Genomic DNA, 21,710 nt, shown 5'->3' with positions numbered 1-21,710 from the left:
AGGGTGGTTGGTCCAGTCCCCACACATGTACTTTCCTCAGGTTTCCTGATCCTGCCCTGGGTCTGCAGTCACAGTTCTGGAAACTTCTCTGGGGTCCAGGACCAGGGGGTTCCTTTAGGACCTCATGGCCCTGCCTCCTTCCTGGCTTCTCACATGATGTTTTCTTCCCACAGGTGGAAAAAGAGGGAACTACACTCAGGCTGCAGGTGAGTATGGAGGGGGGTGATCCCTGAGACCCTTGGGACTGTAGATGGAAGCCCTTGGGGGAGCTCACCCACCCCCATAATTCCTCCTTTAGCCACATCTGCTGTGAGCTCTGACCACATTCTGTTTTGTTCTCCCCCAGGCTGTGACAGTGCCCAGGGCCCTGATGTGTCCCTCACGGCTTCTAAAGGTAAGACCTGGAGGGCCTGAGTGGGGAGGGGGGCAGAGGGGACAGGACTGGGTACTGGGGATTCTTAGGGACAGTTTGAGCAGCAGTAGACTATTGAGAATGTCACCACTTACAGCCACTAACCTGAATTTTTTATGACTATTTTTTTCTACAGCGTGAGACACCTGCCTTGTGGGGACTGATGATGTGAGATTTGTTCCTGCCCCCACTTTTGACACGGGAACCTCTGAGCTCATTCTGCAAAGGGCATCTGAATGTGTCTGCGTTCCCCTCAGCATCATGTGAGGAGGTGGGAGACTGCCCGCTGCCCTCCACGCCCCCTCCCCACACTGACCGAGTCTCTTCCCTGACCCATTGTCCTGTTCCAGCAGAGGCTGTTTCCATCCCCGCCTTTACTTCATGTTACACTGAGAAGCAACTTTTACTTTCTATGGAAATAAGAATCTGGATATGAATTTGTTTTTTCAATTATTGCTATGAATGGTTGAGGGGTTACTTGAAGGAGAAAATCCTAAAGTTGGAGAGGAAATAAATGGAAGCACTGAGAACCTTCTAGAATCCGTGTGTTTGCTATGTTGAGTCTGTTGCGGGTGGAGACAGGAGAGGCTGTGAGGACTGAGCGTGGACACGGCCTGAGCCCAGTCGGGGCTTAGTGCATCGTGGGCTCTGACGTGGCCACTCCTCGGCTGGGTCATCTCTCTGCCCCTTTGTCCTCATCCCTTCAGTAGGACCTTGTCCCACCAGGACCTGTGATCACAGGAACTTGAACATCACCCAGGTCTTGTCTTGTCAGTGACGGCTTCGTGTGGCCGGGTCACCAAGGCTCAGGTCTGGCCCGGCCCTCGGTCCCATCCTTGGGTGTTGGTTTTTTGTTTCTATAGAGGAATATGATTGTGTTCGTTCTTGTTACGAGTCCTGGTCTCGTTCTCCTCTGGGTGTCCCCTGTCTGTCAGCAGCAGGGGGTGTTTTACCTGTCATTGTCCCCACAAGGCTGGGGACCCTGCACACAGGAGTCTGTGGATTGAGAGATGCATTTCAGACTCATCCTGCTCTTGCCTCCTTCCAGGGCTTGATGGTTCTTCCACCTTTTCCCAAACTATCAGAGGAACCAGATTCTCGAATGAGCAGAGGAGGGATCCCGTAATTTCCCATCTTAGATAAGTTCCTGCTGGAATTCTGCTCTGCTCGCCGCCCTCTCTCCCTGCCCTGAGCTCTAGTGCTGGCTCCAGTCCAAACTCGGGTTGATGAAGCAGAGTCTACTTTATATTTATATTTGGTTGGAGAATAGGACCCGTAAGTCCGGCTCACTGTGTCCTGAAGAGAGAAATATAACTGTGCTGTGGTGAGCAGGAGGGCAGGTGTGGGAGAAAGAAGGGGGGAGGGGGAGAGCAGCACCTGTGAGAAAAGTGGAGGTGGCCCTGATGCCAGTGTGAGGGGACTTGGTGCTGTAGCTGCCACAAAACAGCATTTGACCAGAGGCTACATTAATAAAGACACTGTCTCTAGAACGGGGAGGTGGTGTCACTGATCCTTCACTGACATTGGGTGTCTGCCAGATGTGTGACAGTTTCTGCATCTGGGAAACATCACTAAAGTAAAGTCAGAAAAATGGCTGAACTTCGTGAGCGACAGTTCCAGTGGGAAGAGACAGACTATATCCTATAAGCACAGTAAACAAGGAGGGTGTTTATATTAGAAGGAGATAAGTGTTCCCGGAAAATGCAGTGGGGAAGGGGATCCGGGGTGTGGGGGGCCAGGGAAGATGGCTGTACAGATTGGGGTGCTCAGAGGGCCTCACTGGGAAGCTGACCTTGAGGGAAGATGTGAAAGACACGAGGAATTACCCACGAGGACGTCTGGGCTCGTTCTTTCCAGGCAGGGAACCTGCAGTGGGAATGCCCTGGGGCAGGAGTGTGTCTGGTTTCTGGGAAGAGCAGGGAGTCTGGTGTGGCTGCAGCAGAGAGTGATGGAGAAGAGACAGGTGCGGCCAGACCATGAGGCCGGGAGGATGGTAGAGGGCAGTGACCTGTACTCAGAGTGAAGGGGGAGGTACAGGACAATTAGGAGCAGAAGGGGACTTGGTGTGACCTCCTTTTAGAGGACCGCTGGCGCTGCGGTGCTGAGAACAGACTTCGGGGAGGGAGGCCGTTGGGAAGCCAGAGGAATCTGCAGGGTTCCGGGCTGGACATGCTGCCACGGGGGGTGAGCGGTGGAAATAGTGGGAGTGGGGATCTGGGTACGTCCTGAAGGTGGACATTACACATTTCCTAATGGGTGAGTCTGAGGTATGAGAGTCAGGGACCCCCAAAATCTCAGAGGATACAAGTAGAAAGATGGAGTTGCCATTGGCAGAGATGGAGGAGAGTCTGGAAGGGGTATCTGAGAGGAGGGGGGCCTCACAGACATTCATTTTAAAGATGCTGGAGCTGAGATGTCTGTTAGAAACACAAGTGAGGTCATCACTGGCAGTTGGAGAGATGAGTCTGGAGATTAGGGGAAATGTCTGGGCTGGAGAAATAGACTTGGGAGCTGACACATATAAGTGATATTTAAAGCCTTCAGCACAGATGAGGTCACCAAGGGAGTGATGGCCGTAGAAGAGAAAGGAACAGGACTGAACCCTGGACCCCCAGTGCTGTGATCTGATCAGACCACACACCCCGCAGACGGCACAGTTCTGGCCCCATGTCGATAAGGCACGTAGACCAGTGAGTCCCCAACTTCCCTGGGCACAGGAATCCCCTGGACTCTTGTTAAGACTCAGAAAGTCTGGAGCAGAGCAGAGACTCTGGATTCATGAGGAGGTTGGTGCCGCTGCTGGTCTTCAGGTCACACTTTTAGTAGCAAGACCGTCACCAGGATTCCCACAGGCTGTGCATCAGCCTCATCTGCAGGGCTTGTTACATAAGTGACTCCTGGGCTTGTGTCTGGTTCTCTGAGATGGTGGGTCTGGGAGAGGCCTGAGTGTCTGTAACAAGCCCACAAGCTGTCCTGGGGTTCAGGCAGCTTGAGAACCTCTGAGGTCAGTGATGGAGCTCAGGGTGGGGAATGGTCTGAAATACACTTTTATAGTGTTTTTCCTCAGAAAGGGGAGGACATATATTGTCTATTAAGAGACGTGATGTTGTGAGTTACAAGTTCTTTCTACCATGGGGTAGAGTTAGGTGGGAGATTTAGGAGTGGGTCACAGGTCAGTATAATAAAATCTGTGAATGCTCATTCCTGAAACTGTTCCCCAGATTGATTTCTGGGAGTAAACAATGGAATCCAAATTTTTTTCTAATTTAAATACACACACACACACACACACACACACACACACGCACACGAAGTCAGACAGTTAAGTTCGGGAACTCATCCTAGAAAAAGTTTTGCATACCTCATTGCTGAATGTCACTACGGTCACCTTCGAAGTACTCCCCTTGGGAAGCTATACACCGATGCCAGCACCTAGTCCACCCTTCAAAGCTATTTTGGAAATCTTTCTGGAATGGCCATCAGAGCTGTCATCGTATTACCCTTGATGTCCTGAATGTCATCAAATGTCTTCCTTTCAATATTTCCTTTATCTTCGGGTAAAGAAAGAAGTCATTGGGGGTCATTTAGGTGAGCAGGGAGGGTGTTCCAATACAATTATTTGTTTTCTGGCTAAAAACTCCCACATAGACAGTGCTGTGTGAGCTGGTGCATTGTCGTGATGCAAGAGCCATGAATTGTTGGTGAAAAGTTCATGTCGTTTTTTTCTAACTTTTTCACGCAGCCTTTTCAGCACTTCCAAATAGTAAACTTGGTTAACTTTTTGTGCAGTTGGTACAAATTCATAATGAATAATCCCTCTGATATCAAAAAAGTTCAGCAACGTCTTTGCAACAAGGTCACGAACTTAATTGTGCGAACTCGCGCGCGCCCCTGTTGTGTGTGTGTGTGTGTGTGTGTGTGTGTGTGTGTAAAACATTCTGGCAAAATACGATTGTGGAGAAGGCCACAGAACACATTTGAGCCCACACACCAGAAACTGACCCACAGTTCCCCCAGGACGGGTCCCACGTGGGAACCACGGCCCCTGCTGCTGGGCACACGTGTCACTGCTCACACCACTGACATCCATGTGGACCCCGGACCCTGCGGCCATGACTGCTGTCACTGCTGCTCCTGGCAGCTGTGTTGTTACTGCTCGGTTCCAGCGTCTGTGTCACCACGTCCTGAGTCAGAGTCTGGCATGTGGTCACCTAATGTGGGAGCCTCATGCCGTGTCCAGCTGCAAGAGTGTTGGGGACAGTGGGTTTCCCTCTTCTGGAGTGAAGTGGCCTCTGCATCCCACCAAGACTCTACGTGTGGAATTTTCCTCATGTAGGAAAAGAGTTCAGGTGCTCAAGGTGAGGGATGTAAAAAGAACGACTAATTTCAATTCTTGGAGCAAAGATCTGACACTAGAACTTTCTGTGGTACTTTATAGGCACTCAGGTTTGGCTGAAAGAACAGGGACTAATAATTCACATTCAAGGGGGAGGTTGACTTGCTCACTCTTACTCTAAATTTTTTGTGGGATGGTGAGGGATTTTTTTCTCTACACTGAACCAATTCTCTGGTTCTCAGACACCACCTGTGTGTCCTACACTTCAACTCAACTCTGACACCACCTACCTGGAGTTACAGCAGACCCCACAAGTTAGGGTTCAATCCCACAGGTTGCCCTCACTTCAGATGCAAGTCACAAGTTTCAGGTCCCCCTCATGTTACCTGCACTTCTGTCTGATGTGGGTACTAAGTTGTGGGTCCCCCGTTTCAAGTTCAATAACTTGCTAGAACAACTCATAGGACTCAGGAAAATGCTAAGCTTACTGTTACAGTTGGTTATAAAGGATACAAGTGAGCAGCCAGATGAAGAGGTCCATAGGGCGAGGTCTGGAAGGGTCCCCAGCGCAGGAGCCTGTGTCACTGAGGTGGAGTGTGTCACCCTCCCAGCACATGGATGTGATGAGCAATTCGGCAGCTCTCTGAATTCTGTTGATGTAGGTGTTATTTTTTAATGTAAGTCTCATGACATAGGCCTCATTGATTAAGTTATTGGCCATCGGTGATTGAACTCAACCTCCAGCTCCTCTCACCAAAGGTCAGGGCATGAGGCTGAAAGTTGCAACCTTCTAATCATGGCTGGTCTTTTTGGTGACGATCCCTCATCCCGAAGCTCTCTAGGACCCCTCAGCCAAGAGTCATATCATCCCAAAGTCACTCTTCTCACTCAGGAGATTTAAAAGGTTTTAGGAGTTCTGTATCAGGAACTGGGGACAGAGATCAAATTTTTTTATTATATCACAGGTCTTTGACCACAGATCCATTTATAACAAAAGGACTATACAGTTAAACAATGCTGGCCATTACAGAGTCCCATTCAGTTGTTAACAATTAGTTCAGTCCAGTGTCCTACTGAAGATATTTATATGCCTAATAAATTTACAAAAATTGCTCAATGTTTTAGTCAGAGGGAAAATTCAAATTAGCTATAATAGGATATCATTGCACACCTCCCAGAATGGCTAAAATGAAAAAGTCAGACAATATCAATTGTTGGCAAAAATTTAATTATATCTCATATATTGCTAGTGGGAGAGTAAATTGATTCAAGTACTTTGAAAAATTCTTTGGCCGTACATTCTAAAGCCAAACATTCACTCGCCTAATGACCCAACATTTCCACTCCTACTTATATACCTAATAGACATGCGTGCATGTGTGTGCCAGAATATATGAAAAAATCGTTCATAGCAGCATGATTTGTGAAATCTGGGCATAACACAAATGCCCATGAACGTCAGAGGACAGAAGTGTGGTCCTGTTCATATAACGGACCCCCTGTAGCCGTGGGAATGAATAATCCACAACCACACACAGCCTTAGGGGTGAGACCCGGGGACATAATGTTGAGTGAGAGGCAGATACCGAGGGGTTTCCCCTGTAATATTCCATTCTACCAACACCTGACGGAACTCATCTCCGTTGTTAAAAATCATGCCAAGAGCTACTTGGGGAGAGGAAGGTTTATGACTGAATACGTCTCAAGAGCATTTCCTGGAGCTGGAAATGTTCCTTGATGTGGGTGTTGCTTATCCCAACGTTCACTTTGGGAAAATCCACTGTACACTTATGATTCGTCCACCTCTTTCTGTGGGTGTGTTAACCTAAAAATAAAAAGGCTTTCAAAGTGAGAAGAAACAAGCATTTGAGATTAAAAAAAAAAAAAAGAAGAAAAGAATAGCTATTTGGGAAGCATTGATTCCGACAGAAACACACATACTATTCCAGTTAGGAAGCAAAAGCGATGGGTGTTTATGAGAAAGGGAAGGGGAACAATTACATCAATAGAAGGAAGCCATTTCTATAGCATCTATAGTGATGCTAATTCTAAATCATTAAAATTTTCGGTTCAGCAGTCAGAATGACAAGTTTCTTGTTATCTTTGCAAACAGTTCTTTGAGACATAATGTTGCTTTAGGCCCAGTATAAAGGTTATTTGCCCGGTTTTAATATCTCAAAGGTTTGAGGCATGAGGTGTGGAAAGCAGTTCCTCTGGGATGGCAGCTCCCGCTCCACTTTAAAGTGGCTCTCTTTAATATTTTTTTGATATTTCCCCCATTTTGATCAACATCTTTCCTTCAATGTATCGCTGATAAATCACTGGAAAGCAGCACTGATCGGTCAGTAAAGCATCCTTGGCCCTTCGTTGTTAGGATGGCTCATTTTCGAGGTGTCGGGCCACTGTCCATCTCTCTTTGCCAGGAAAACTCATTGCTGGTACGTCATGTCCCACAATGGAGGGAAAGTGGTTTTCTTTGTTCTTAGGAACTTTAGCTACATTGGAGCAACAAGAGCGCCAGCACAGAGGAAGTCTTTGCCGTCGTGTTCCTTTAAGGGTGGACATCGTCTGTAGTTTCTTGAGGTTTTTTTATATAGTCTCACAGGTCTTAGTGAGCATTTAAAAAATGTTGAGCAACTATAATCAGAGTGGTGTCCTTATAACATCACGATATGCAAAACAAATGGTTTTAGAACAGCAGATATTTTCTAATTACAAATAAAATGTTAAGTTCAATTTGAAGAATAGATTTGGGCCGAGTGGCAATGCCTGAGGGCAGTTAGTTGAAGATTAAAAAACCTGAGGTGTCAGTGGGCACTGTATTTAGTCATTTGGTTTGTGCCTGGATTTTATTTAGTTCTATTTTCCAGAGGTGTTTCATCCAAGTACAAGAGGCATTAACAACAGAGCAAACCCCACATGCTCAGCTAGGAGCTGGTCAAGAGCAATTCTACTGCCTAATATAACTCACATATGGGGATTTAAAGATTTTTCCTGGTCGGCTTTGTTTTAGTGGTAGATACAGCGATTTCCTCCAAGGTTTTTGATACGTTGATAATCATGTATTTTTTCATTTTAATACCTGCCCAAGGAAAAAGTATTCTTCCACATATGGTGCCTTCACGGGGGCTGACATCGCCATGTAAGAAACGTCCTTGTTTATGTGTGTAATTAGGGTGCATTTGGACGTGTGAAGTAGATTTAAAGATGATGCCCAATGTTACCTGCCCAGATAGAAACTAAGTGGAAAAAGCAAACAACAACTATTACAGCGAGTGGTTGACCTCTCGTATTTTTGTGAGATAGGAAGGAATTAAAGTGAGAAGAAAGACAGGGGAATTATACAGGCTTGGTGCGGAATCTTGGGTTAGCTTCCACAACAGATGTGATCTGCTTCATTTCCCAGTCATTTTAAATTTCAACTGTTCTGTTGGTTGAGCTGTCCAGTTTGGTGCAAGAGCTTTCTTTAAATTAGGAAACATGAGTCCAAGAGTCAACACTTTACACTTGGTCACCGATGGATTAGTTAAGAGGATCTGAAATCTGGAGGCATCAGATAGGAAGGAAAAGATCAAAGCTTTAATTTTGTTTACAAAGGTATAATTTACCAAATTGCTGTAGGTCATAAGTAGCTTAGGAAAAATTTGTCTTATACCTGGGGGGAGTAACCCAGCGATGTAGGAGATTTTTGGATTGAGAGCCGGGATCGTGTCTCATGAAATCGAAGAATGGAAGCATGGACCAAGGAGAGGGAAGGAGTCGTAAAAGAGGACAGTTTATTAAAAAGCAAAGGATCAGAGCTCCCGAGAGGGAGGGGGTCCCAAATGGGGTGTCCACGTGGTGCAAAGGCTCTTAGTCTTATATCTTCTCTTGCCTGTTTGAAGAAAGGAACTGACACTTTCTAATGGAATTTGTGTACCAGGTTTTGTTTTGTTTTCTTTGTTTGCCCATCCTGAAAGCATTAGCAAAATAACTCATTCCTATGTATTAAATCTGCTCCGTTTGTCCTGGAGTGAACGAGTTACTTCAGAATTCAGAATCGGAAGTTTTAGGAAATGGCTGCCTTTTGTTTATTCCACCAGGGACCTTCCTGTCTACCTAACAACGTGCTAACTAACCTGTCTCACCAATAATATTTTATATGAAAGTTACAAAAACTAGAATCACTCTTACCCATGTTACTAATTCTTGTTGATCTTTAACTTCTTGTTAGTAGTTTCATAAATCCAGTTTTTCCTTAGAGTTGCATAAATCTTTACCTAGTTCAGTGTTATGTTTTTAAAGTTACCAGAAACCTGTATTTTAGAGGACTTGTAAGGTGTTTTTAACGAATGTTTGAAGATGAAACACATTTGTCAGAATATATTTTGCCAAAGTATCAGAGTAAAACCATAACTGTCTATAAATTACAAAAGGCTTAAAAATGGCCATGTTTAAAGGTCTGGTGAGAGATCATATACATCCATATACACATAATGTAGTTGACTCAGTTTCCCATTCCAGTCTTAGTTAGCTGGACCATATGGAAATTCTTTTCTCAAGATTCCTCCTCAACAAACCTTCTGCAATATACACAAACCTGCAACTGACCTGTACCTTCCATTTTTGTCTGATCTTTTCCTTCCTAATTTTGAAACAATCATTCTAGTTTAGGACAAAATTACTTTCCTTTTGCTTTATTTACGAAAATACCCTCAAAACAAAAACAATCCATGTCCTGTATATCCTACCTTACCCAAAAAAACACATTCTATTTTCCTTTCCCTCAACAAAAATGCATCTTCGCACTTCATACCTTCTTCTGCTGAAAACATACATCCCATTTTCATGTACAGTCATTTGTTTTATCCTTTATTAATTTTTAGTAGTTTTGTAAAACACCTAATTTCTTTATAACTCAACATTCTGCAAGGGAACTTATACAGCAGTCTGTATTTTAAAAAGGCCACTTTTTTATTCCCTTCAATCTCTGTGGATAATATTTTAGTTAATTTCTTGGTGTTTACATCTCAAAGACAAGGTAAGAGTTACAGCTTTAAGAGACAGAGAAGGACTACGTTTTTCAGCATTCCCAGGACATGTCAGAATTTTATATAATTTTTAAAAAATGCATAATAATATATCTACTATGTAAATATAATCAAAGGTTTAGCATCACTTATTTGACAGTGGTTCCCATGTAATTAACATACCAAATAAGCCTAATTAGTTTAATTTTCCCCTTTTATAAAGAGAGAAATTTTCTTTTAAATGTTTCAGGGGCCTTCTGGAACACCTGAAAGTTATTCCTATGTCAATAAGACAATTTGGAATCTGATCTTGGGAGGTTTGTCAAACACATCAAGAGTTTTAAAACACTTCATAAAATACAATCATAGGTCAGTGTGGAACAATACTTAATAGAACAATACTTAATTATGCATTTAACCAAAGTAACAAGAAAAGATTTTAAAGAGAAATATGTAAGGTTACATAGTTATAAGCAAATTTTAGTGTGTGGTTTTTTTTTAATATTAAGAAGACTTGGTTTAGTTAGGCAATTAAAGACCAGATGATAAAGAACACAGGAAATTATTTAAATAAAACATAAATCTTTGCTTTCCATTTACAATTTCTTATTAAAAGTACACCAATAATACAGGAAAATTTTGTGCTTTTAGCAGAGAAATAACATTAAGTTTTAGCTCTACATAAGCACATCATTGATGTGAAAGCTTAATTATTTTTTTCTTTTTCTTTTTTCTTTTTTTTAGTTTTAAATTCTTCTTCTTAATGTATGAAATTATGGTAAATTAATTTGTTTTAGAGTATTCTACAGTTATCCTGTGCCAATTTGAACCCTTTAAATGCTATTTGCATTATTATTTCTGTTATTGCCATATGATTGAATTTTATCAATCTCTCCCCTAACAGTCAAATCATATATGTACCTATTAGTCTTAAATCACATTCTCTTCCCTTGTTCTATCTTAGCCTCTTCCTGGCTTTTCCCAGGTCCTAGTAGTAATAATGACTTTCCAAAATATATATACATATAGATAGATAGATAGATAGATAGATAGATAGATAGATAGATAGATAGATATAGATACAGATAGATAGATAGATAGATAGATAGATAGATAGATAGATAGATAGATATAGTCAAGATATTTAACCCATAAATTGATTGGTTTCAATCCAGTAATTTTTCAAAGAATCTCAATTTTTTCTTTTGTAATTTATTGGGGTGACAATTGTTAGTAAAATTACATAGATTTCAGGTGTACAATTCTGTATTATATCATCTATAAATCCCATTGTGTGTTCACCACCCAGAGTCAGTTCTCATTCCATCACCATACATTTGATCCCCCTTACCTTCATCTCCCACCCTCCACCCCCCTTACCCTCTGGTAACCACTAAACTGTTGTCTGTGTCTATGAGTTTCTGTTTCTCATTTGTTTGTCTTGTTCTTTTGTTGCTTTTGGTTTATATACCACATATCAGTGAAATTATATGGTTCTCTGCTTTTTCTGTCCGACTTATTTCGCTTAGCATTATACTCTCAAGATCAATCCATGTTGTCACAAATGTTCCTATTTCATCTTTTCTTACTGCTGAATAGTATTCCATTGTGTATATATACCACAACTTCTTTATCCATTCATCTATCGAAGGACATTTTGGTTGTTTCCATGTCTTGGCCACTGTAAACAAAGCTGCAATGAACATTGGAGCACACGTGTCTTTATGTATAAATGTTTCCAGATTTTTTTGGTAGCTTAATTATTTTTAAAAAGCCCATATAATAACAATTTAAATTTAACCTGCTTAGTTATAAGAGATAAAATTCTCTCTTTCTCTCTTCCCATTCTGAAATAACCAGAACAAAATTATTTTTGTTTTTCTTAGTGAAAACATATCTCCATATCTCAGACTGATTAGCATTCTTTAGCTAGAAAAATTTGTGAACACATTTTGTAATCTCTAGAAACATAGGTTTTTGACTGGCAAATATATTATATCATTTTTAGAACCATGTGCTTCCTTAACATAACATAAGACATTTTTATTAATAGACCCAGATATCTTTAGTTTTCCTGTACTAAGAAGCCAAAAGTAGGTAAACTTAGATTCATTTAGCAATTAATGTTTCAGTATTTTATCTTATTTGGAAATAAGATATTCAATAATTTTCATCTTTTCATTTAACGTAGTAAATCTCTAAGGTTTCAAGTTACCAAAAGACTTTGGGGAACTATTTTTAAGTACACATACCATTAAATATTTATTGATGAAAAGTTTCACGAAAATTCTTTTATTTTATTTACATCTATTTAATTTAGCAATTCTCAATAATTATACTTGGATTACTCATGAAAATTTTATGAGACATTAAAATTATTATCCCCAGCTATTTTCTTATTGACAAACCCTGTAACAGAGATAACATGAACTTAACTTTTTGGAAAACAGATAAAGAATATATTAAATTTGATAACTCTAAAGACATGTTTGTTTTAATTAAATCAAGAAATTCAAATCAATGTTAATAGTAAATATGTTTTCAGATCACATGATCCTAAAAAGCATTTGGATTCCTTTCCTAAGAAAAACCTTTTTCTTAAAACAAGCAACATAACAGACAGAGACAAGAAAAGGAAACAAAAGAGTGTGAAATAACCAAATGAGTACTCATCCGTCAGGAAACCCTGCAGAGCTACTCACCTCCCAGGGCGCTTCTCACAAGCAAAAGCTGTGAAAAGCCACTCCTGATAAAAGAAAACTTGTTCCCACATAACTGCATTGGCATAGAATTAACCCCTGGTCATTCACAGAAGGTGCAAAGAATTCATGAGATGCTACAAAGTGGGAGAACAAGAAAGTTTTATTGAAAGTCAGGCAGAGAGATTTCTGGCAAAGGGAGTTTTGCCAGGGCAGTCTGCGAGAGAGCTGCAGAGACAGAGGAGCAAGAGTGTGATGCAGGCAATCGGAGTTTAGCCAGGGCAGAGTCCAATAGACACAGCTGTGCCGATGAGAAGGAGTGCTGGGGTTTTATATTTTTCCATGAGGGATGTAGGGTGCCTGTCAGCTTGCAGGGGGGCTGTCATTACAAATGTCTTCTCCTGGGAACTGTCCTATTCCCATCTATGTTAGGTGTTTGTTAGTTTGCAGGGGTTGCTGTTGTGATTGGGAACTGTTCTGTTCCCATCCGTGACGGATGTAAGGTGCTTGTCAGCTTGCAGGTACAGTGCTAGCCAGGGGAGTCAGAGCAAGCGATTAATGTTTGAGCTTGTTCCTGCCACAGCTTACAAGCCCAGTCTTCTTAACTCTTTACTTGTCTCGTTAGTAACAAGCTTCTCTGACATTTCCCCATATGTCAACACCTGAGACATTCGCCCCTACCCCTCCATGAGGGAAAAATCCCTCTCTTGAGGTGAAAAATCTCTCCTTGAGAGAAAAACCCTCCTGACCTCAAATAAAGGTATTTGACTTCAACCAAAAAAGGAAGAAGGCTTAAATGTAAGAGGCCTTCACAGTCAGGGAGACAGCAATCCATGGAGTCTGTGAGCACAAAAGAGCCTCTGTAGGTACCTGTGGTGCGGGATGCCAGGCGGGGTCTCTGCTCCCGTTCCCCACAAGAGAACGCAGGACATGGTGAGGCCAAAAAGGAACACCCACGGAGCCATAGGTAGGGGAGTCATACCACTATACTCTCGCTGGCAGCTGGGTTGGAGAAACAGGAAACAGGAGCCACGCAATTCTCAACCCTCATTGCTCCGCTTGCAGGCTCAGCCACCATCTTCTTGCTAGCGTAGCCACAACAGTTATATTAGTGGCCAATGGCTCACTGGTTACAGCTGATGGCCAACTAGCCACAGCTGAAGGCCATCCAATCACAGTTGATGGCCATTTACTACCTGAGCCAGCACGCTTTTATGTGAGGCTTAGAGCCTGGAAACTGCTTTCTGGGTCTCTGTCCCAACAGTACCATTCCTGGTTCCAGGGGACGCTGGACCATGAAGGTGAGGATACTTTAGGCCCCTTCATAGTCACCAAGATATGTGAAACTGAAAATAAAAAGGCTTTCAGGTTAGAGGCAACAAGCTTTATTTGAGATTTAAAAGAAAAGATTAACTACTCGGGAAGCACTGATTCAGGCAGAAACCGAAATATGTTCTGATTATGAGACAAAGGCGATGGGCATTTATGAGAAAGAGAAGGGGAACAATTATATCAATAGATGGAAGGCATTTCTATTGGTGCAGATAATGTAAGACAGTGATGTTAATTTTAGACAACTGAAAAATTTTTTTCACTCCCCTGGTCATCATAACTGCTTTCCTGTTATCTTTGTAAGCAGTTCTTTGGGACACACGGTGGCTCTAGTACCAGTGCAAAGGTTATTTTGCTGCTTTAACATTTCAAAGTTTTGAGGCATAAGACGTGCATAGCAGTTCCTTTGCGATGGCAGCGCCAGCTACATTTTAAGGTGACTCCATTTATTATTATTTTTTGAGAGGTGTTGTTGTCTTTCATGAAAGTATACTTTTCCGGATTTTTGAAACAATTCTATTTAAGCTAACATAGAATTCTTTTTATCGAAAGCACTTAGAAATGCAATATTGAAATAATCACTGCAATTAAAAAAAATCCAAGGAAATACATTCCTGTGATTCAGTTATGAAAAAAGAGAATCTAAAGCAAGAGCAGTGAGCCTGGGAGCTGAACCAGATAGTTTTGGGAATGGCCGTCAAGCAGGAGCTGGGAATGAAAACCGAAACAGGCCCCTGGGAGGGGAGAATGTGAAAGATGCCCTAAGTAGTGCACGAATGCCTCCTGGGCAGTGGCTGGGGGGTTGGCTGGACAGTCAGAAATAGAGGAAAACAAAGCTGGGAAATTGAGAGGTGCAGGAGAGATGTCGTGGGCAGAGTGGTGAAGGTACTGGTGTGCGTGTGGATGCCAGCAGAGGTCATCCCTGTGGTGAGGGCTGCTGGAACCCAGAGTTGGTGGTGCCTTGTTGGATGGTGTCACTTAGCCTCTCCCAGAACCCCAGGGCTTTCTCATGGGGACCCCGTACAAAACGACAACTGGGATGGAGCTTGTATGGGCACAGCAGTGTGGCTTTCCACTCACCCAGGCTGACCTGGCATCTGCCACTGCTGAGTGCCCAGCCTGCTAATGGCAGCTTTTAAAATGTTTTTTTGAAAAGAGAAATAAAATAAGTGAAATTAATTAAGAATAAAAGAGTCTTCTCAGATAAATACGTCACTGCAGGCATAGGAGAGATTTAAACAATCTTAAAACTATGAAGAACTTTATGTCAATGGAAAAGTCTTACTGCAAGGAAATAAGTCAAAGCGGTTGTAAAAATCCTGTTTCCCTTCAGAATATCCGGGATCTTTTACAGGTAAGTTCTATAAAACTTTTAAGGACGGTTCATGATCTTATATAAAATATTGAAAAGAATGGAGACATACAGGGAAAGCCAACCAACTCCTTTTATTCGGCAGGGGTAACGCTGATCCTAAAGCCAGTTAGGAAGAAATAAGAAGAAAGCATTCTGGGAAAACCACCTTTCAGAAATTAGATGTGAAAATCCTGAGAACAATGCCATTATGTGTGTACATATAAACTATATATAAAATACAGTAGTACCGACAACCGGGTGATGCCCCAGCATGTTCAGGCCCACGCTCAGGCTCTGGCGCCTCCTCGCCCGCCCGCGGGCAGCGCCCCTGGGATGGCTCCGCTGCAGCTACGGCCACTGCGCTGATGCCGCCGCTGGGAGGGGCCAACTGCCCGTGCCGGGATCCAGCGCTCTGCCAACCCATCCACCACCACCCCGACTTCGAGGTCTTTGTGTTTCGTGTATGTGACAAAACTGGGGAATCTTTGACTGGTCACAGATTACAACTGTGGCAGTCTTTGGAAAACATGACTCAGGACTTACGTGCTGTGCGCATTCAAGAAGGGCCAGCGCAGTGCTAAAAGGAGACGTGTGGGTAAAGAAGATCGTCAATCCTACTCTCAGAGCGTCCTGGGTAACTCAACAAGTTAACTTGTCCAAAACACGATGGATGGATGGAATTAATATGGACACAGAGCAAGAAGCTAATTGTTCATCACCTGAATATGATGCATTAGCTGCTTTAGTCAAAGAAACGACAGATCCTTTCCATCGGGAAATTGAGGGATCCCAGGTAACGTGTGATGTAGCTTGGTCTCCAAAGTGCATAGACACAGGTGCTATAATTATACTGGAATTGCAGATGCTGTGACTTTCTCTTTGTTACGTCTTGTGATGAACAAAGGCAGGTCTGGTCAGAATGTATTGCAGCAGCCAAGGCTCCCTATGATCAGACATTAACTGCATATGACACTACACCAAGGTGGGCATTAACCCTAAGAAACGTGTAATGGGTGTTCCCTGTGTGGTTGTGATTATACCTGCCCGGCTGTATTGGAGGATCACGTTTGTACCATTGCAAAAGTCCCTCCCCAGGGGTCCTTGTAGTGATGCAGCAGGATGTCAGGTGCCTCTAAAATGATTACAAAGCAAGTAAACAGTTCTATTTCTGGAACCAGTGGGATAAAGATCAAAAGCCTCCTTATTATAACTATAAAGATGCTGCTGGCCGTACCCATCACGTGTGGTGTGATAACCCATGAGCATGTCTTTAAAGGCAGCTTATATACAGACGTGTGGTTTACACGGCCTTGGCACGTGGTTTACACGGCATTGGCATGTGGCTCACACGGCACTGGCATGTGGCTCACATGGCACTGGCATGTGGCTTACATGGCATTGGCATGTGGCTTACACAGCATCGGCATGTGGCTTACACGACATTGGCATGTGGCTTACACGACATTGGCATGTGGCTTACATGGCATTGGCGTGTGGCTTACATGGCACTGGCATGTGGCTTACACGGCACTGGCATGTGGCTTACATGGCACTGGCATGTGTCAGGCAAACTCTGGAGCTGCTGTAGCCAAACAGCAAACTGAAGAAATGTGGAAAGTCTTAAAACCAACCTGTACAAACATGAACATCTTCTGTCAAACTATTGAGATTTAGAACATTATCTGTATAAACAGATCTAGTTTCTCGAAGGGCTAAAAATATATATATACTTTTTTGTCGTGTTGCTGTATATTTTAGTTATTAGCATAGTCAAAAAGAGATTCTTTACCTCCAAGCTGCGGAGTGGGGACCCCACTTTCCACCCCGGCCGCCACCTCTTCCTCGCCCTCCTCATCGTCCGCAGCCTCCTCAGCACCCGGCTCCCAGAAAACGGTGGTGTCAGCGGAAATGTGCTGCTTTTGCTTCGATGTGCTCTATTGTCACCTGTACGGATGCCAGCAGTCCCAGACCCCCGGTTCACCAGCGAGCCCTACCCACTGTTTGTAACATCGAAGATTGGTTGAGATAAAAGATTGCGTGGATGCATAGGTACTTTTTCTGCCATGAATTTGCATTCAGGACTCAGGGAGTACACACTTACCAGTGCCCTGAAAGATAGCCGTTTTCCAACAATGACAAGGGATGAGCTGCCTCGGCTCTTCTGTTCAGTGTCTCTGCTCAATAACTTTGAAGATGTCTGTGATTATTTGGACTGGGAGGTTGGTGTACATGGCATTAGAATAGAATTCATCAATGAAAAAGGATCAAAACGCACTGCTACCTACCTACCGGACGTTGCAAAGGAGCAAGGATGGGACCATATTCAGACTATAGACTCCTTACTGAGGAAAGGATACAAAGCTCTGATTACTAATGAACTCAGGAAAACCATAAAACTGGCTAGGTACTGTAGTGAAAATACGACCCTGAGCTATGCTAAATACCTTGCACATCGCCAGCATCATCATTTCCAAAATGACATTGGGCATCCCCTTACACTGTACAACCATTATTTCTGACACTGAGCCGCATAGCCAATCACTGGGCCTCTCTGCAGACCTCTTCCCAGGAGACCCTGCCCCGTCTTGGTCTAGCTATCTCTTTTACTGTACCATTTTATGATGATAGTTTCCATTGCCAGGTGAAGCTTCGATGTCGTCAATTAAGATCATCATGGTAACGGGTAGGAAAATGAAATTTGTTAAGAAGATCCCATTTTATTATTTTAGGTCACTGATTTTTTTTTTCAGCATATATACCTTTGGGCGGTTTTCTTTCCTTAAAATATTATATAGAATTTTGCTTTGCTATCTCAATCAGGTTTCAATCTTTCTGTCCATCTTGCCTTACTTTCCTGTCTTCTTTCTTCTCTTCCTTCTATTGACTGTGGATGGAAGAAACTGTGCAGTTTTAAAGGATTTTATTTAGGTTTTCCTTTAGTTTTCCTCAGTGAGATAGACAACTTTTCATAGCTGAGTTTGGGAGGAATTCATTGGAAATTCAAGTATTTGTGTATTACTGTGGAATTTGTCTAGAATTAATTTTGCTACAAGAGCTTAGTATGTGGATCTTCACTCCTTAAGTATATGTTTTCCCCATGGTCAAAATGTATGAACTTTAGTTCTAATACATAACTTTTGAAGGTCCGTGATCGGGCTTGTCACAGAGAGTGAGAAATAATTTGTTCCTATTGTCCTGGTTCTCATAAGAGAGACTGCCTCATCACTTTATAGAACCAACTTACAAACTGAAACAGTGCTAAGAAAGTACAAGCTACCTTTCAAATATGCTATAGAACTCATTTTGAAAAGCAGAGAATATCAGGAAGAGAGCAGATACAGAATTTAGTGCTTTGAGAAGAATATAATTAAGTGGAATAAGAGAGGTTAGAAAAAAGGCAATTTAGAGAAATATTCTTATAAAATTTTATTGTTTCTGTATGTGAAACAACAGATTAGACAAATTCCTTACTCTTAAGTATTTTTTAAGCTGAGATTATTTTCAGCAAATAACCAAAAGAGACATTTGTCTATTATATGTTAATTTAAATTTGTTAGCTTTAGGTTTCAATAAGTCATAATTGTCCAGAGAATAAAATAATAAAAAGAGATTCTTTGTTTACATACTATAAATATACTATAAAACAGTTAAATACCTTGACCAAGTTAGGTATCCCAAGAGTACAAGGATATTTAATCTTTAAATCATTTAATGCACTTCACCACTAAATTAAACGATAAAAAAAAACAGGGATGATGGCATCTTAGTAAATGTAGAAATTGCTACAGATGAAATTCAGAGCTCCCTCTGACTCACTTCTCCAGTCATCTTCCACTTGAAGGACCCATGTGATTAGAATAGATTAGCCCCACCCCATTACGGGGTGAAAGACTTGTACACTGAAAACTAGAAAACACTGCTGAAAGTAATTTAAAAGACACAAATAAATGGAAAGACATGGATTGGAAGACAGATGGTTAAGATGACAATATTACCTAATGTGACCTATAAATTCAATGTAATCCCTATCAAAATTCCATTATTTCTGACACTGAGCCGCATAGCCAATCACTGGGCCTCTCTGCAGACCTCTTCCCAGGAGACCCTGCCCCTTCTTGGTCTAGCTATCTCTTTTACTGTACCATTTTATGATGATAGTTTCCATTGCCACGTGAAGCTTCGATGTCGTCAATTAAGATCATCATGGTAACGGGTAGGAAAATGAAATTTGTTAAGAAGATCCCATTTTATTATTTTAGGTCACTGATTTATTTTTCAGCATATATACCTTTGGGCGGTTTTCTTTCCTTAAAATATTATATAGAATTTTGCTTTGCTATCTCAATCAGGTTTCAATCTTTCTGTCCATCTTGCCTTACTTTCCTGTCTTCTTTCTTCTCTTCCTTCTATTGACTGTGGATGGAAGAAACTGTGCAGTTTTTAAGGATTTTATTTAGGTTTTTCTTTAGTTTTCCTCAGTGAGATAGACAACTTTTCATAGCTGAGTTTGGGAGGAATTCATTGGAAATTCAGGTATTTGTGTATTACTATGGAATTTGTCTAGAATTAATTTTGCTACAAGAGCTTAGTATGTGGATCTTCACTCCTTAAGTATGTTTTCCCCATGGTCAAAATGTATGAACTTTACTTCTAATACATAACTTTTGAAGGTCCGTGATCGGGCTTGTCACAGAGAGTGAGAAATCATTTGTTCCTATTGTGCTGGTTATCATAAGAGAGACTGCCTCATCTCTTTATAGAACCAACTTACAAACTGAAACACAGTGTTAAGAAAGTACAAGCTACCTTTCAAATATGCTATAGAACTCATTTTGAAAAGCAGAGAATATCAGGAAGAGAGCAGATACAGAATTTAGTGCGTTGAGAAGAATATAATTAAATGAAATAAGAGAGGTTAGAAAAAAGGCAATTTAGAGAAATAGTCTTATAAAATTTTATTGTTTCTGTATGTGAAACAACAGATTAGACAAATTCCTTACTCTTAAGTATTTTTTTAAGCTGAGATTATTTTCAGCAAATAACCAAAAAGAGACATTTGTCTATTATATGTTAATTTAAATTTGTTAGCTTTACGTTTCAATAAGTTATAATTGTCCAGAGAATAAAATAATAAAAAAAGAGAGATTCTTTGTTTACATACTACATAAATATACTATAAAACAGTTAAATACCTTGATCAAGTTAGGTATCCCAAGAGTACAAGGATATTTAATCTTTAAATCATTTAATGCACTTCACCACTAAATTAAACGATAAAAAAAAACCTAAAAACAGGGATGATGGCACCTTAGTAAATGTAGAAATTGCTACAGATGAAATTCAGAGCTCCCTCTGACTCACTTCTCCAGTCATCTTCCACTTGAAGGAAACCATGTGATTAGAATAGATTAGCCCCACCCCCATTACGCGAGTGAAAGACTTGTACACTGAAAACTAGAAAACACTGCTGAAAGTAATTTAAAAAGACACAAATAAATGGAAAGACATGGATTGGAAGACAGATGGTTAACATGACAATATTACCTAACGTGACCTATAAATTCAATGTAATTCCTTTCAAAATTCCAACAGCATATAAAATCTCAGGGGACCCCGAATAGCCAAAACAATTTCAGAAAAGATGAACAAAGTTGAAGATCTTAGACTTCTTGCATAAAAAATGTATAAGAAAATTATAGGAATCAAACTGTGTGAGTGTCTGGCATAAAGGCAGAGATATAGACCAGTGGACTGGAATAGAAAGCCCAGAAATAAACTCTTGCATATACAGTGTTATGGACAAAATTGTGCCCCAAAATTCGTATGTTGATGATTTATACCCCAATGGGACTGTTTTTGGAGACAGGGTCTTTAGGGAGGTCATAAAACTTACATGAGGTCATAAGGGTGGGATTCTATCCAATAGGATTGGTGTCCTTATAAGAGGAAGAGGCCCGTCATTCTCTAATGCCAGCGCCACCTCACCAGCTCCAGCCGCAGAACAAGTAGGTAGGGAGATCTCTATACTTGGCTCATACAAAGCAGACTGCCTGCAAATCGACACATGGGAAAGCCTGGAGGAAGTGACTGGCCATAAAAGCTGCTCGCAGGAGTGTGCCCTCTACTGGTGGAGTGAAAAACCCTCATCATTACAGCCTGGTACTGAAGCACTCCGTGAAATTAGATGTTATCAGAAGTTCCCTGAATTTCTGTTTCGCAAACTTCCCTTCCAGTGTCTGGTGCGAGAAATTGCTCAAGACTTCACAACAGATCTGAGCTTGCAGAGTGCAGCTACTGCTGCTTTGCAGGAAGCAAGTGAGGCCTATGTGATTGGCCTTTTTGAAGACACCAACTTGTGTGCTCTCCATGCCAAACGTGTAACAATTACGCCAAAGGACACCCAGCTAGCATGCTGCATACGTGGAGAACGAGCTTCAGAATCCACTATGATGGGAAAAATCATTCTTAAAAAGAAAAAAAATTCTTTTCTTTCTGTCATCAGTAGCTCTGAACTAAAGATATTTTTTCTCCATGGGGTTAAAAGGTACTGATTATATGATCGCAAGTG

At 41.7% G+C, this 21,710-nt stretch overlaps 1 long non-coding RNA gene and 2 pseudogenes across 2 annotated transcripts in view; all 3 read left to right on the top strand.

The window, feature by feature from the left end:
* The window catches only part of LOC109440036 (patr class I histocompatibility antigen, A-126 alpha chain), a 221,823-nt gene that overhangs the window by 171,635 nt on the left and 28,478 nt on the right, over positions 1–21,710 (top strand). The window contains exons 7-8 of one of the 2 annotated variants that reach the window (XR_012496586.1): positions 347–394; positions 549–849. This is a non-coding gene — a long non-coding RNA (patr class I histocompatibility antigen, A-126 alpha chain). Of the gene's footprint in view, positions 1–346; positions 395–548; positions 850–21,710 lie in introns of those variants that run through there. The other variant, XR_012496585.1, reaches the window with a different exon arrangement.
* On the top strand, positions 15,414–17,661 carry LOC109439719 (di-N-acetylchitobiase; annotated as a pseudogene).
* Positions 17,795–21,693, top strand: LOC141571758 (histone H3.3A-like; annotated as a pseudogene).

This window comes from Rhinolophus sinicus, linkage group LG05 (genome assembly GCF_036562045.2).
Source record: "Rhinolophus sinicus isolate RSC01 linkage group LG05, ASM3656204v1, whole genome shotgun sequence".
NCBI lineage: Eukaryota > Metazoa > Chordata > Mammalia > Chiroptera > Rhinolophidae > Rhinolophus > Rhinolophus sinicus.
Note: the sequence above shows the minus strand (reverse complement) of the source record. Positions and strands in the feature narration are given on the sequence as shown.